General features: G+C 34.3%; 1 protein-coding gene across 5 annotated transcripts in view; it reads left to right on the top strand.

Annotated features, from left to right (window-relative positions):
* The window catches only part of PCDH7 (protocadherin 7), a 410,012-nt gene that overhangs the window by 236,441 nt on the left and 159,377 nt on the right, over positions 1-14,194 (top strand). The gene's annotated exons all lie outside the window — the stretch shown is intronic.

Here is a 14,194-nt window from a genome sequence, read left to right on the forward strand (position 1 = left end):
GATTAAACAGGTTTTGCACAGTAAGTGCCATTTAATATATATCTATAAGACATTTTCCTCCAGGGGGCTAAGTTCTAATTTTATCATGGACATCATTGGCAAAGTAACTTTTATTTAATACATTAATTTGCTTAACTGCAAACTGCTGGATTATATTAAGTTAGAGGAGAATATTTAAATGTTGTTGGCTTCAGGAAGTGTGAGAAAAGAAGTCAGAATCAAATCATTTAATTATGTCTTATAACAGTTGGACTTAAGAAAATTGTGGTTATTCCTCAGAGGCTGAAAATACATTCTGAACTGTGATAGGTAGAGAGTTTCTTATGAGCTAGGAAAGAAGAAGGGACAGAATAAAACCAGGGGGGAAAAAAACTATATGTACATCACAAGAATCAGGGAGGTAGGAGGTTTCAGTTTTTAAAATTCCCTTGACTTTTAATCAGTTTGTTGCATGACAAAACAAGCATGTGGAATCAGAACATGGGGAAATAAGAATGTTCTGAAAGAGGAAAGAAACTAGTATTAGCCTACCAGGTCTGCTAAGGGTTCTTTGAAGTCTCATATGGTTAATTGAAAAGATGGGTTCCTTTTAAAGTTCCAAAATATAAAACATGGAAATATTAATGCTATGCAGCATGGTATCGTATCAAACATATCAGAGAAATTTGATTCTATTTTTGAACATCCAGTTTGCCTTAATAGTGATATTAGGATATTATACATCACAAAAGAAATACATTCATGTGTTTTTAAACTACTCATTAATTTTAGAGATTTAAGAATAATTTAAAAGTGAAACATATAACATGTAACATAATTCTTTCAACCTCCTTATTTTTGGAACAATTTAGGCATGTTAGGAGGGAAGAAGTCCTCATGTTTTCTGTCCAAGTCATTTAAAGACTGATATTATTTTACAAAATTGATTTCTTCAATCTCAAAGTAAAATAATTTACAACTGAAATAAATGATTATAAAACATCACTTCTTTTAGATCCTTTAAACAAATATAGCATTTTGCCTATTTCTTTAAGAGCAACTTTTAATATCTAATCAAGATAAAGTGCACCAATAATTTCTACAATAAACCACTGCTATCATTACAATAGAAACTGAATAAAGACAAAAATCAAATTATCTCATTACCAATTTATGTTTTGTACATTATATAGACACTGTATATTGTGAGATGTCTATGTATAAAAAAACAAAACAGTAAATAAAGGATGTTTAACTTTTCAAATTTTATAATTACCCATAGTAACAAAACACTTAATAATGATGGTACTATCAGTGTATTTATAATTATTAATTTCCTCATGCTTTTTACTTTTAAATTTGAACACAGAATGTTACTTTATCAGAGTTATTACTCAAGAAAAAGTACAAACTCACTAAACTTTGCTCTCTGAAATGTAACTTAGAAAAAGGGGAATATATGTCTTAAGACATAACAAAATAGTAGTGAAATTTAGTTTTCTAATAAATATACTAGATATCATCTATGGGGAGAATTATTAAATGATAAAGAAATGGTCGTTTCTCCAAATATGTTAACTGCTCTTTTCAAAATACAATGGGCAAATAACATAGATCTCTCCTATAATCATACATTACTTTTAGTAGTTATCTATGCTTTCACTCTATTTACCTGTCTTGCCAACTAGACTTCAAATGATTTTGTTCTTTCCAAGCCCGAAACTATCTTCAATTGGTAAAGATTTTCTATAGGAAATACTCTCTAAAAGTATTTAAGTAGTACCATTATTGATAATAACCAATCTTACATACTGCTGAAAGAATAAACAAGATTTGGAAAATACCTACATACCATGAGTACCTACCACTTAGTCATGGAAATAATTTTTCCTCACACCATCCTTTAAAGCCCCTTGACCATTTTCCCTCCCTCTTGCTCTTAACCTTAGAAATCTCACTTTATCATTGTCTATCCATTTTTCCAAGTATTTTACTTTGTCAAATTGTCTGCTATGTAAATGTCGATATTTGTCTTTGTTGTTTCGACTTGCTTCACTCCAAGAAATTCCCTCGATCTCATTTTTTTGCTATAAATGGTAATATTTCCTTTTCCTGGTGGATGTATAGTATTCTGTAGTATGAATGCATATATCACATCTTCTTCACCCAGTCCTCTTATCACTAGGCACTTACACTTTCTATGTCCTAGGTATTGTAAAGATTATTGCAGTAAACATTGTAGAGCATGTAGCTATTTGGATGGATGGTTTTTCATTCTTTGGACAGATGCCCAAACTCATTACCAGCTTAAGTTTTTAAGAGAAGGAAAAGCATCATTAAGAGATAAACCATAAAAGTATTTTACAATGGATATAATAATATATTTCCACACAGAGCCATTTTGTATTAATGTAACCAATTAATAAAAGCAAACAATACTTCAAGAAGCTCTCAATTATTTAAACATTTGCTACTTTTTCTTGTGAGGCTCACAGTACTAGATTAGTAAAATTAGATGGTCCAGGAAGTTTAAGAAGGTGCTGAATGATCTGCAATTTGGTGCAAAATCACTAATCTTTTCCATGGATGTCATTATGCAGGCATTGCAGTGATGCTTTTTAATGTAAGTTTAGCTTTCACCTCCAATTGTAGTTTACCTATCTGTTTCAGTTATGTGAATGTCTAGTTTTGAATTTTGCTCATAAATTGAGGGGCACTAAGAGAAGCACTTTAGTTACATGAAGTTCCTTTACTTATGTCAAGGTTTTATTATAAATAACTGTGAAATTTCAAAGTGGTTTGCTCTAAGGAAATATGTGATATATGTAGCACCATTAGTAATTAAAGTGATGAACTATTTTCAGGACTCTCATAAAGTCCAAATGTCAGAGATATAAATTATTTTCTCTTATTGGATGACTTATATCCTTTTAGGAAACAGTAGAATTAAACATTGTAGCTGCTAATTGTTGAGCATTCTGGAGGACAAAAAGCAAACTATTATTATTGCTATGAGGTTTATATTAAAGCAAGTTTCCTGTAGATGTGTGTATATTATATATATATATATATATATATATAGTAAAATGTTTATATCGCTTACTCTTCCAGTCTGATGACATTAGATCAATTTTCAAATGTTTGTGGGTTACTTTAGGGTCTATATATATATATCCCTGGCAACTGAGGATTTACTTTGTTGATAATGAAACTCATAGACACTTAAATTGCAAATGAAAGTTGCTTTTATCTGAAATAATTTATCGTGCTAAAAATGTGTACTTTCACCAACTTTAGCAAGTATTTAATTATTTTGTTTTGAATAAATGAGAACTTCCATTTTGTTTAGCACAAATCCTAAACAAAATGAGACAAAGATTTAATCAATGAGTAATTTTTCTGCCTGAGCAAAGCACTACATTCTCACCTGTAAAAAGATAACTTGGTAACATACAATGGTTTAACTCCCAATGGTTTATGCAGGTATTATACATATGGTTTGATGTGAGAAGGAGGAGGAAAAAAAAGGAGGAGGAAATAAAAAAGGGAGGGAGGAAGGCAGGGAAACCTCTTTTAGTGATTTAATAAAAATGTCAACCCCCAATGCAATTTGGAGGTGCTGCATCCAAGTAGAGAAATTGTAGAGAATGAATAAAGAGAGTATTTTGCAGTTAAAAATAAACTCAATGTCAGTGGACTTAGAGAAATGCTTTTCGAAATAAATTGGAAAATGTGAATTTTCTGCTGCTAGGTCATGAAACAGGGTCCCGCACTTTCGTGAAAAAGCCAAACCCTGTAGCATAACTTCCCAGTGCTAACTGAGGTAAAACTCCTTTGACATAGATGCTTTTGGGAGGATTATCTAAAGAACTCTTCTACAATGGTCAAGGCAAAAATCTAGGAAAATAATTATGGGATGTTTCAGGTTAAATGTTAGAGGAACAATCATTACACATGTGGTTGTTATTTTCAAGAGTAAAAAAGGAATCAATCAGGTGTAGAAAATGCTGGGCTACAAATTTGAAAATATAAATGAAAATGTAAACATGAGACTGAAAATTAGGTGAGAACTGTTAAGTCTCAAATAGCAACTGATCAAAATATCATTTATGTTCCTTTGCATCTTCTTTATGCCCCAGGATATTCTGGATATTGTTAGTGGTAATTAACTTTAGCAACTAAAGATACTTCTTGGGCCTCCCCGGTGGCGCAGTGGTTGAGCGCTGGGTTGCGAAGCTGCCCGCAGCCTCTGCAGTGCCGGTTCGATCCCTGGCTGCTCCTCGGCCACCGGGGGAGGGTCCCACATGGCGCGCAGACCTCTCCTGCCGCCCGCTGCTCCCCTCAGCAGTGTACTTCGGTCTTTCTGCCTGCTCTGCTCCCCGCTCTGGCTCTGGTGAATTCTCTCACCCTCCCGCGCTTCTGACTGTACCCAGTGCTTGTGTAAATAAATAAATAAATAAATAAAAAAATCTAAAAAAAAAAAAAAAAATAAAGATACTTCTTCCATTTTGTATGTTGACCACAGTTATAGGTGTATGAACTTAGGCAATATAAAATGAGAACTAACAGTAGGCCATAAAGGAGAGCAAAAATATCTCTACTCCATTAAGGGGAAATAAAATTTATTTTTTTAAACAATTTAGAATAAAATGTGTTAACTTCCCTTTTTAAATGCACAACTTTAAAAATTAGAATTGATTCCACTAAAAAGTTGAAGTGACTAAAATATATAAATTAGGAAAAATTATGTGTAGATTTTATTTGACATTGAAATAAAAATATATGAGTTGACAGATCTTCTAAGTGGACTATTTCTTCTTTCAAAGATCCATAATATGAATATACCATTTATTTTATGGGAAAATTAATGTTATATTTTAATAACACTTACATATTAGTACATTTTCATTAGCACCCTTTTATTTAAAAATGATTTGAAGTGACTTATTTATATTATGAATCCTGAAAATTAGTTATAGTTTTATTATTGAAACATATCTAAATATATCAAAAACACAGATTTTTTTTGTTCAGTTAAATATTTATTTTTTAATTCAAAAAAGTAGAAGACTTGGTAATTACTCACTGCATATGAGTACTATCAATTGATACAAATGGCACTTGCATAGAACTCATCTGTTGGTCTGCTAACTTGGTGATATTTAACTATTTTTACTGACATCTTTTGGACGCAAACAGAAACAAACATCTCACCTATGTGAAGCAGATATGGATAAGCTGTCTGCTGTTGCATTGGTGAAAATGAATATGCCCATAGGGTCTTGTTTCAAATTTTATCTTAACTTTAAAGCATTTCTTCTTACCTAACTAATCTCCCTCATTCATGTTATACCCCTAAACTCTTCTGTTTTCCAATTTTGTGATCTTTGTTCCCCTTTCTTCAATCACATTTATTCAATGCATCTCTTCTGAGTTTCATATCAGGAACACCAGAATTCAGTTGAACAAATGCTTATCAGTTTATCACTGACTCAAATTGGTCTTGGAGGAAGTAAATGGTTTGAGTTGAATTTCTTCTAATATATGAAAAACTTCAGATCCTAAAACTCATATATCTATAATTTCAAGTATGTTTCAGAACATATGTCTCTTTAAATGATAGAATATCTAGAAGTATAACAAAATGATGGGGAAATTTCTGGCACTGTAATAAGGAAGTTATTACTATGCCAAAGATGTGTGCCAAGTACATCAGCTAGACTTGTTCTGGTTGGACAGTCTAAGCCATTCCTTTTTTAAATTGCTGACCTTCAAATTATTAAAAATCTGTAAGTTGTTGTGTGTGTGGTTTTCTATAATTATTCTATGTAGTGGATGGATTGCAGTAAGAATCATGGTTTTATGTTAATATTTATCTTGGTGGCTGTCTCATTTGTTCATTATTTATGATGAAGTGACAACAGCATTTCAGCTGGGCCTCTACCATAAACATAATAAGCCTGTTGACCAAGATCTATCTATCATCAGTGTTCTAATCAACTGGTGCTTTTACACTTAAATTTCAAGTGTTTACCAATCATGGGAAATGTGGGAGGGAGGGTATATCATTAGCTATTGTCAGGGTAAAAAATGCAAGAGGTCTACCACTTGTCCACTACTAAACATATCATAGGAAACGCAAACCGGCTAATAGTAGCTACAAACAGCAAGAGCTCATAAAGGCTGACTCAGAGTCCTCTGGCTTTTGGCCTAAATCTAGTCAATCAAAGATAAGTCTTCCAAGTATAAAATATCATGCCATATGTTGACTAAGCATATGTTTTGAGCCTTAAAAGTCATTGGAGATTTCATATTCCTGTCTAACTTTGGTAAATTGCTTTTTTTGGACAATGTTCTCTCAAGTTTTGTATATATGTTTTCTGTATTATTGGAGATCCTTAAATTTTGAAGAAATTTTCCCAGCTCTTGGTGATTATTTAAGACCAAGCAATATATTTGCATTGCTGCAATATAAATGCACCTTTACAAAAATGGCAATAATTAACTTCACCTAAAAATTAACAATAGTATAGAGTATCTCAGTGTTGCCCAATCCTGTGTAAGGCACTAGATTGAATTTATAGAATTTAATCTGCTATTCATATTGTTTTTCTCCTTTTGTTTTCTATTTCATTGCAAATGGAGTGGTTGGATATTTCTGCATTTTTCACAATTCGTAGTAAAATAGTATATGCAGTGCATTTTAGAATGTATGTTACCTGTCAAACGTGAATGGCATGTCAGAATGGAGATAAACAACAAAGCCAAACAAGCTGCCACCTTTACTCATTTCTAATACTTTTTCAGGTCTAGGGAAATTCTGACATGAGTTAAAGCCTTTCTCAATTCTGCAAACTATACTTGATTCAGAAGATCACTCTGAGTCTTATGGATCCTGACAATATCAGAGAGGCCATATTTTTATACAGATGAACTTCTATTATATATTAGACACAAACATATTATCTTTCCACTTCAGAAACATCTGGCTTATCTTGCTCCTTTGACATATCTTTAATAAACCCAAATATTTTGACTTTATAAAGAAATATTCCATTTTCAACTAACATAAAAATTATGTATTATCTGATCCCAACAGTGGGGTGGTGTCTCCCTCATGCTACAGAGCTCATTTTCCTTGGGGGAATGACTCATTCACAGCTTTAGTTTGCCATCAGGGAAGTGACACAATATATTAAACTCTTCTGGGGAAGTAGTTGTGTGTATTGGGGGGATTTAAAATATTTCATTTTTGATAATTTGCAGAGGAAGATCTCAGATGTACTTCTTTTCTTACCTCCCTGGGGTGGGCAGAACTATCATCAGAAGATGTGCAATTTCAGAGTTTTGACCAAGAAAGGTGTCAATGCCAGGAGCACCAGAACGTAATAGACAGAAATGAAAATGTTCTATAGACTTCTTCTCACTCAGGCAATTCACAAACTAGAAAGTCATTTCCTTTTTCTACATTTTATAAATGTACTACTTAAGGTTTTTTATTCTTCTTTAATATTATTCCCAATTTGAGGCACTTTCTATATACCATTGCCTAAAATTCCCTTTTAGGGAAAGAATATGAAATTCAGAGAGTTATTGCTATAAGTTTTGCTTGAATGCTTATTATTAATTCATATTTATTCCATGCTTTTTACACACAAAGGACTTGAGGCATTCTCTAGAATCCATAAAAAATGAAAATATGTTAATTAGTTTAGATTAGTTATTCTATATTCAACAGTCCTAGTTTCTGTTGGTTTGTATTTTTGTTCTAATATGATTTGCAATATTTATGTGGTATATTTTTAGTAGGTGGTCTTTAAGGTACAGTTATTTATATTTTAATTATATATGAGTTTATATAGAATAATAAAATGATACATATTTTCTGCAATGTAAATTTTTTGATGATCCTGACTCACAACTGGGAGATGAAATAATTTAGATCAGCCAAAGAATTCAGATATAAGAATTGATTAGATAATCTGTCCTTCTTTCCTTCCAATTATATAGAATAACATCTTTAAAAAGAGAAGCTAATATTTTGGGGGAAAAAAAACAAAAAATATATTTTTCCCGTCTTTTGAAATTGTAATGAATCACTGTTACCAAAATAATTTTTTTAAATCTGCTTGACCTGTGTATTTTATAAAGTCTCTGCTCCTTTGTAAAGCTATTTCCTTTGTTGCTGATATGACAAGATAGCAAGTCTCTTCTCTCCAACAATGAGAGCAAAAGATCTTCAAATTCTAAGCATTTATCCCTTATGAGAGATATGACCTCATGCTGTTGAATCTTCCTATGCAAATGAGGTTTCATCCTCATTCTATATCAACATTTAAAGAAATTAAAGAAAATGCGAAACTTGCCAGCTGGAGATAGTCACATTAAATATTTTGCCCTTTTGTGCTCTTGCATCTGTATCTTTCCATCAAAAAACAACATAATCTTTGAAGTGTTGTGGAACTTTAAGGGGAAAATTTTTGAAAAGAGAGAAAAGTAATGTCTTTCTAAGTTCAGAAGTGGCTACAAATTATTATGGATAATCTTTAACCAAAATCAAGACAGGGTGACCATTTTCATCCTGTAGAGGAAAATGCATTTTTCTCTTGGAATCCTTCAAGATAGTTAATTTTCAGTGCACACAGATGATTTAGGTAGATAACCTGGCCTTATTCAACATACACGCTGTTTCTGACCATCAACATTATCACTCATCAGACTTTCCAAAGCAAGAGCTGTTTAAATCAAAGAATTTTCATTGCAGATCCCTGACTGTGGCTGGCTAGGTGTCAAAGCTTGGAAGATACTCTCCAAGTAATTGTAAAGCACTCTTCTCCAATCAGCATATATTATTGCAGAGCAAGAACTACACTGTCAGAATTTCTATTGAAGTTATAACACAGTCATTTGAACTTCGAGTCATCCATACATAAATGTCTCTATTAGATTAAAAACATGCTATATTCTCACTCTTTCATAATAGCGTTTGGGGCAAGAAATACACTCCTGATTTCTCTACCTGTCTATTAGGGATATATGCTATTATTTGTGACAGGATTTAATAGCCATAGATATTAAATTGTTTTAAATTTAATAGTTGTTTTAAAATTTTAGCCCCGAATGCAGAGTAAAACTTAGAGGACAGGAAAAACCAGATGCCTTTGGATATGAAAGTATAGGGAGAGAATTAAGCAGGGATTTTTTTTTTCTTTTTCCCTTCAACTTTCAAGGGAAATGAGAAGTAGGGGATCATATGTAGAATCTGATCAACTTTCACACAAAGTTTCCATATTGTAAGTAGTTGAAAAGAAGAGAGGTACCCTATGTTGAGAATTGGTTATATTGCAAATAGGGAGCAAAAGGTCTTCTCAGGCCACACATCAGATTACCGTTAAAGCTGAAATAAAAATCAAGGTTATCAAAATTGCTTTCAAGGGCAAAATCCTTTTTTTTTTTTGGTGAGAGAACATAATTTAGTAAGAAGAGCATCAAAATGGGAACGAAGAACCTCTATTTTATTCCTTCTTAGGAAATAAACAAAGCAATCTATCAAATCAAACTTTCTAGTCCTCAATTTCCATATTGTGAAATTTTAGAATTGAGCTAAAGATTAAAGATCCCATCTAATTTTAAATTTGATTTTTTATGTGTGCTGGGTTTTAGAAAATTAGTCAATATAAATGAAATCTAGATATCTCAAGTAAAAACAATTTACCATAAAATTACAAACTTTTTAAGGATATTTTAAATTCATATGAAGATTGTAACTAAGAAGATTGTTGAACTGCTGGAAGGGAATGCAATGACTGACATAACAAAAAAAAGAAGAAAAATCTAAGTCATAAAGATAGCTGATTGTCATTCTCTTGCTTTTTTGGCTTTGTTTGTATTATAATCTCAGATTTTAACTTCAAAACTAATCATAAAAGAAACTAATAGCCAGAAACAGAGATCTTCAAAATTGGACCAATTATAATTTCCTGCATATTTACAATCAACCAACATCTATAGTTTATATTACTCTTTTCAGTGAATAGTCTGCAAATGATATCTCTCTGAGTCTGCATATGGTGTTCTCTCTCTTTACAATTAGTTTATGCTTTGCAAGAAAACTATACAGACTATGATTGGCAGAAAATACAGGCAATTTTATAAACTGAAGTACACTTTCAACAGTAACAAATCCTGGATCCTATAGAAACACATACGATCTTATAGGTAATATTACATTTTCTTTTCACGTATATGTGAGTGTGTCTACACATGTATGACTATCGATACACCACACAATATATGTTATATATATTATATCAATTGCACTCAAATGGGGCAGTTTTGGAATCATACTTAAAATAAATACATTAATAAATGTTAGCCTTCAGAAAAAAAAAATGTTTAAAGTAACAAATCCCAGAACCCAAGCTTATCAAAGAATAGAAGAATGAAGCATCCATAACCTTCAAGTCCAAACCTTTAGTGTCCAATTTTCTATAGACTTTCCCAAATAAAGCACACTTTTGCAAATTTTTGTCTTGGAATCTAGTGGCGTGAACTGATTCAGTTCCATTTTATACACACATCTAGCAGAGCGCATGTCAGACAGACACACCTTGATCTGTGTAAAGGGTCTTCCATTAGAATAAGAACTTGGAGGGCCTCCCTGGTGGTGCAAGGGGTTAAGACACAACCTATGAAGCTGTCCGTAGCCTCTGCAGCATGAGATCAATCCCCAGCCAGGGAGCTACCCACATGGCACAGCAGACCTCTCCTGTTTCACTTGCTGCTCCCCTCAGCAGTGTATTTCAGTCAGTCTGCCTGTTCTGTTCCCCATTCTGTCTCTGGTGAATCCTCTCACCACTACCCCCCCCCCCACCTCTGGCCCATACCCCAGCTCCTGGATGCATAAATAAATCTTAAAAAAAAAATAAGAACCCTGAGAGTAAAGCACTCCGCTGCTTCCCCCACAACTCACTTTCTCCTACTTAGAAGGTCCCAGTAGTTATTTGAGGAATAGTATAGTCCTTCCACTTTATTTAAAATATGCCCTTAAAAACCAACCATCTCTTTATTTATTTTGAAAACATTTGTTGAGTGGACAATGTGTTCAAGCACTGTTTAGCTTCCAGGAAGAAAAAATTAACTAAGTCCTTAGCCTGAATTCAAGAATGAGTGGGAAGAACATGAGCATTATTAACAGAAAAATGTGATCATAAACATATAGAAAGGATATTTGTAACAAAGTTAAAAAAAAATCCAGCCTCATGCCAGAGTCAGAGACTTGCTAGTGGAGGAATGAATGAGCAGAATCTTCTTGCTGTACATTTTACTTATTTTTTAAGTGATATTTGTTGAGGTAATACTAGTTTATACCACAGTATATATCTTAGGGGTGTAGGTTTGCACCTTCACATATGTATGTTATTTCACTGCACCTACCAGCAAAGTCCCAGTTATTCTCTAACGATCCCTCTCCCCTTTGCTCCCATGCCACCACATTCCCCTTCTGGTAGCCTTAGATATAGTCCAGAGTGCTCTCCCTTCTCCTGTTTACATCTCTTCCTCTACCCCCACCTCCTGGATGCCTCAGATCTATGTTCAACTTTCAAAGTTTTCTATGTCTGATATTTTACTTGTTTTCTTTATTTTACACATATAAATGAGATCATCTGGTATCTCTCTTTCTCCTGACTTATTTCACTGAACATAACCCCTTCCAGCTCCATCCATGTTGCCACGAATGGCATGCATTTATCATTTTTTATCACTGAGTAGTATTCCATTATGTATAAATACTATAACTTCCTGAGCCATTCATCTATTTTGGGACATTTTAATCCCATACCCAATGCTTCTCTCCCTTAACCATCCTATTCATAATTGTGCACATTTTTCTTTTTCACAGCAAGAATATTTTTTAGTCAGGGATTATTTGAAAGGATAGCTATATTCACTTGTTAGTTATTTTAAATCCAACTTTAATAAAGAACTGTCTAACAATTATCAATTTGTATATCTTTAATGGAACTCTAATTAAATGTTAGAAAACTGAAAGTAGCATCATAATGATGTCTAGTGACATAAAGCAACTTTCAGATTCTCAAGCCTGCCTATGCTTTTGTGCTTTTATATTTCTTTTGCCCTGTTACAGTTTTTCTTTCCTTTCCTCTTGGACAACTCCTATTCATACATTAATGTCCATAAATATTATCTCTTTTCATGAGATTATGTAACAGCTCCAGGATCCTGCCTAAAAAGATAATCTCTCTTTCCCTTTATAACATTTGGTATGTATCTCGGTCAGAAAATATTTGCTGAGAGCCAGTTTTGTTTAAAGATCTGTGCCAGGAACAAAGAGTCATTTCAGCTCTACAGACAGTGCTGTCTTAGACCAGAATGCAGAGCATAGACTTACTGGTTATTTACGGCCAGTGTCCATTCTGAATGGCCCATGCCCTTGCTGTACCAGTTTGCTCAATATTTGGAATGCTGCCCTACACACCAGGGAAAGAATCCCTGGGCATTTGCAGACAGGCCATTCATGTTTCTTTCCTTGAGGTTGTACTATGGCACCTACGTGACAAATTCCTAGATGAGAAAAAAGTTTTGTTTTGTTTCACTTTTTTCTCAAAGTTTTCCCAGAGGAGTGTCAATTCCTGTCCTGGGAGTCCTTTCATGAACTGAGGGACACTTTAGAAAGGCAACATAGGAGATATGTTGAAAAAATCAAGGGAAACAGAAGACTATTTGTTTGGCACCTTACTTTTTCAGAGAGGAGCAGTGAAATGAAAACAGGGGTGGCAAAGGAGGTCGACCTAACTACCAGGCTATCTCTTCAGTGGTGGGATCCCCAGGCCTTCCTCGTTCTTAGGGATATTGTCTTGGTGCCCAGGGCTCTTCTTGTCAGCTAGGTGGTCTCACATTTATTGGCATCAAGTACCAAAGTGGAACAAGTATGTAGGCAGTGTACCTGCATGGGGGATGGCATGGGGGATGTATGCTAGGGTGGGGTGACCAGGAGCTATTGTCTGTGGGGCTCCATTGTTCCCACATTATCTCTATTCTAATATCTGCCTGCTATTATCAGCAGATATGGTTTCCCAGTGTGTTCCTCATACTAGGCCCTTTGTTCCTATGCCTAGATGACAAGCAGGAACTCTGGGTACCAAAACAAGATTCCCGAGAACAAGGGGGTGAGCTGGAGGTCCAATATTCTGTCTCATCTTTAAAAGCAGATGTGGCTTTTGAGAATCAGATCCAAAACTGTTTGGGAAGAATGACAGAGAAAGAGGGAAAGTTAGAGTAAGAGAGAAAAAAGAAAAGGAGAGAGAGGATGGGGTAAGGGGAAGGAGGCATGAGAGAGGAAGAGAGAGCCTGTAGCTGAAAGCTCTGATTAAAATACATGAATTTATGTATCTTATCTCCTATTATTTTCTGTGGAAGAAAAATTCAAAGTTTTATTTTCTGCATTCAAAAAACAGAAACTGTGATTAAAATTACAGACATTGGCGTCAAAGGGAATCAGGTTCAAGTTTCATCTCCTGTACTTAGAAGCTGATGTCATTCAGATACTCAAATGACCTCACTGAGCATCTTTTTTTTTTTAAGATTTATTTTATTTATTTATGCATATAAGAACTGGTGTGTAGGCCAGAGGTGCGAGGGGTGAGAGAGGATTCACCAGAGACAAAGTGAGGAGCAGAACAGATGGACCTTATGAAACACACTGCTGAGGGGAGCAATGGGTGAGATGTGGGTTAGCTCCCTGGCAGGGATTGGATTCATGCTGCAGTGGATGGCGACAGCTTGATAGCACCGAGTCTTTAACCCCTACTGCACCAGGGAGGCCCCACTCACTGAGCATCTTTCCACAGAAAGTTGCTAATGAATTGAAGCACCAACCATTGATTGGGGATCACTCTGTGTCAGGCTTTGCTCTCTGACTTGTGTGCCGATCAATTCAATTATCACAACAATCCTATTGTCTGCATTTTACACATGAGGAAACTGAGGCCTGGAGTTGCTCATTTTGCCTAATTCACCCAGCAAATATTTTCACCTTGTGTCTGCTCCCGGTGTGCTGTGAACACTGCCACATTGTGCACATTTGCTGTACGAAGTGCCATATAAATTGGGTTTTATTAATAACAATTCTGAAATAGACCTATTATGCTTCAGGCATTTTATTGTAAATTACACAGCACTGAAGTGTGACAAA

This window comes from Talpa occidentalis, unplaced genomic scaffold (assembly GCF_014898055.3).
Source record: "Talpa occidentalis isolate TD23 unplaced genomic scaffold, MPIMG_talOcc4v2.1 talOcc4.6, whole genome shotgun sequence".
Lineage (NCBI taxonomy): Eukaryota > Metazoa > Chordata > Mammalia > Eulipotyphla > Talpidae > Talpa > Talpa occidentalis.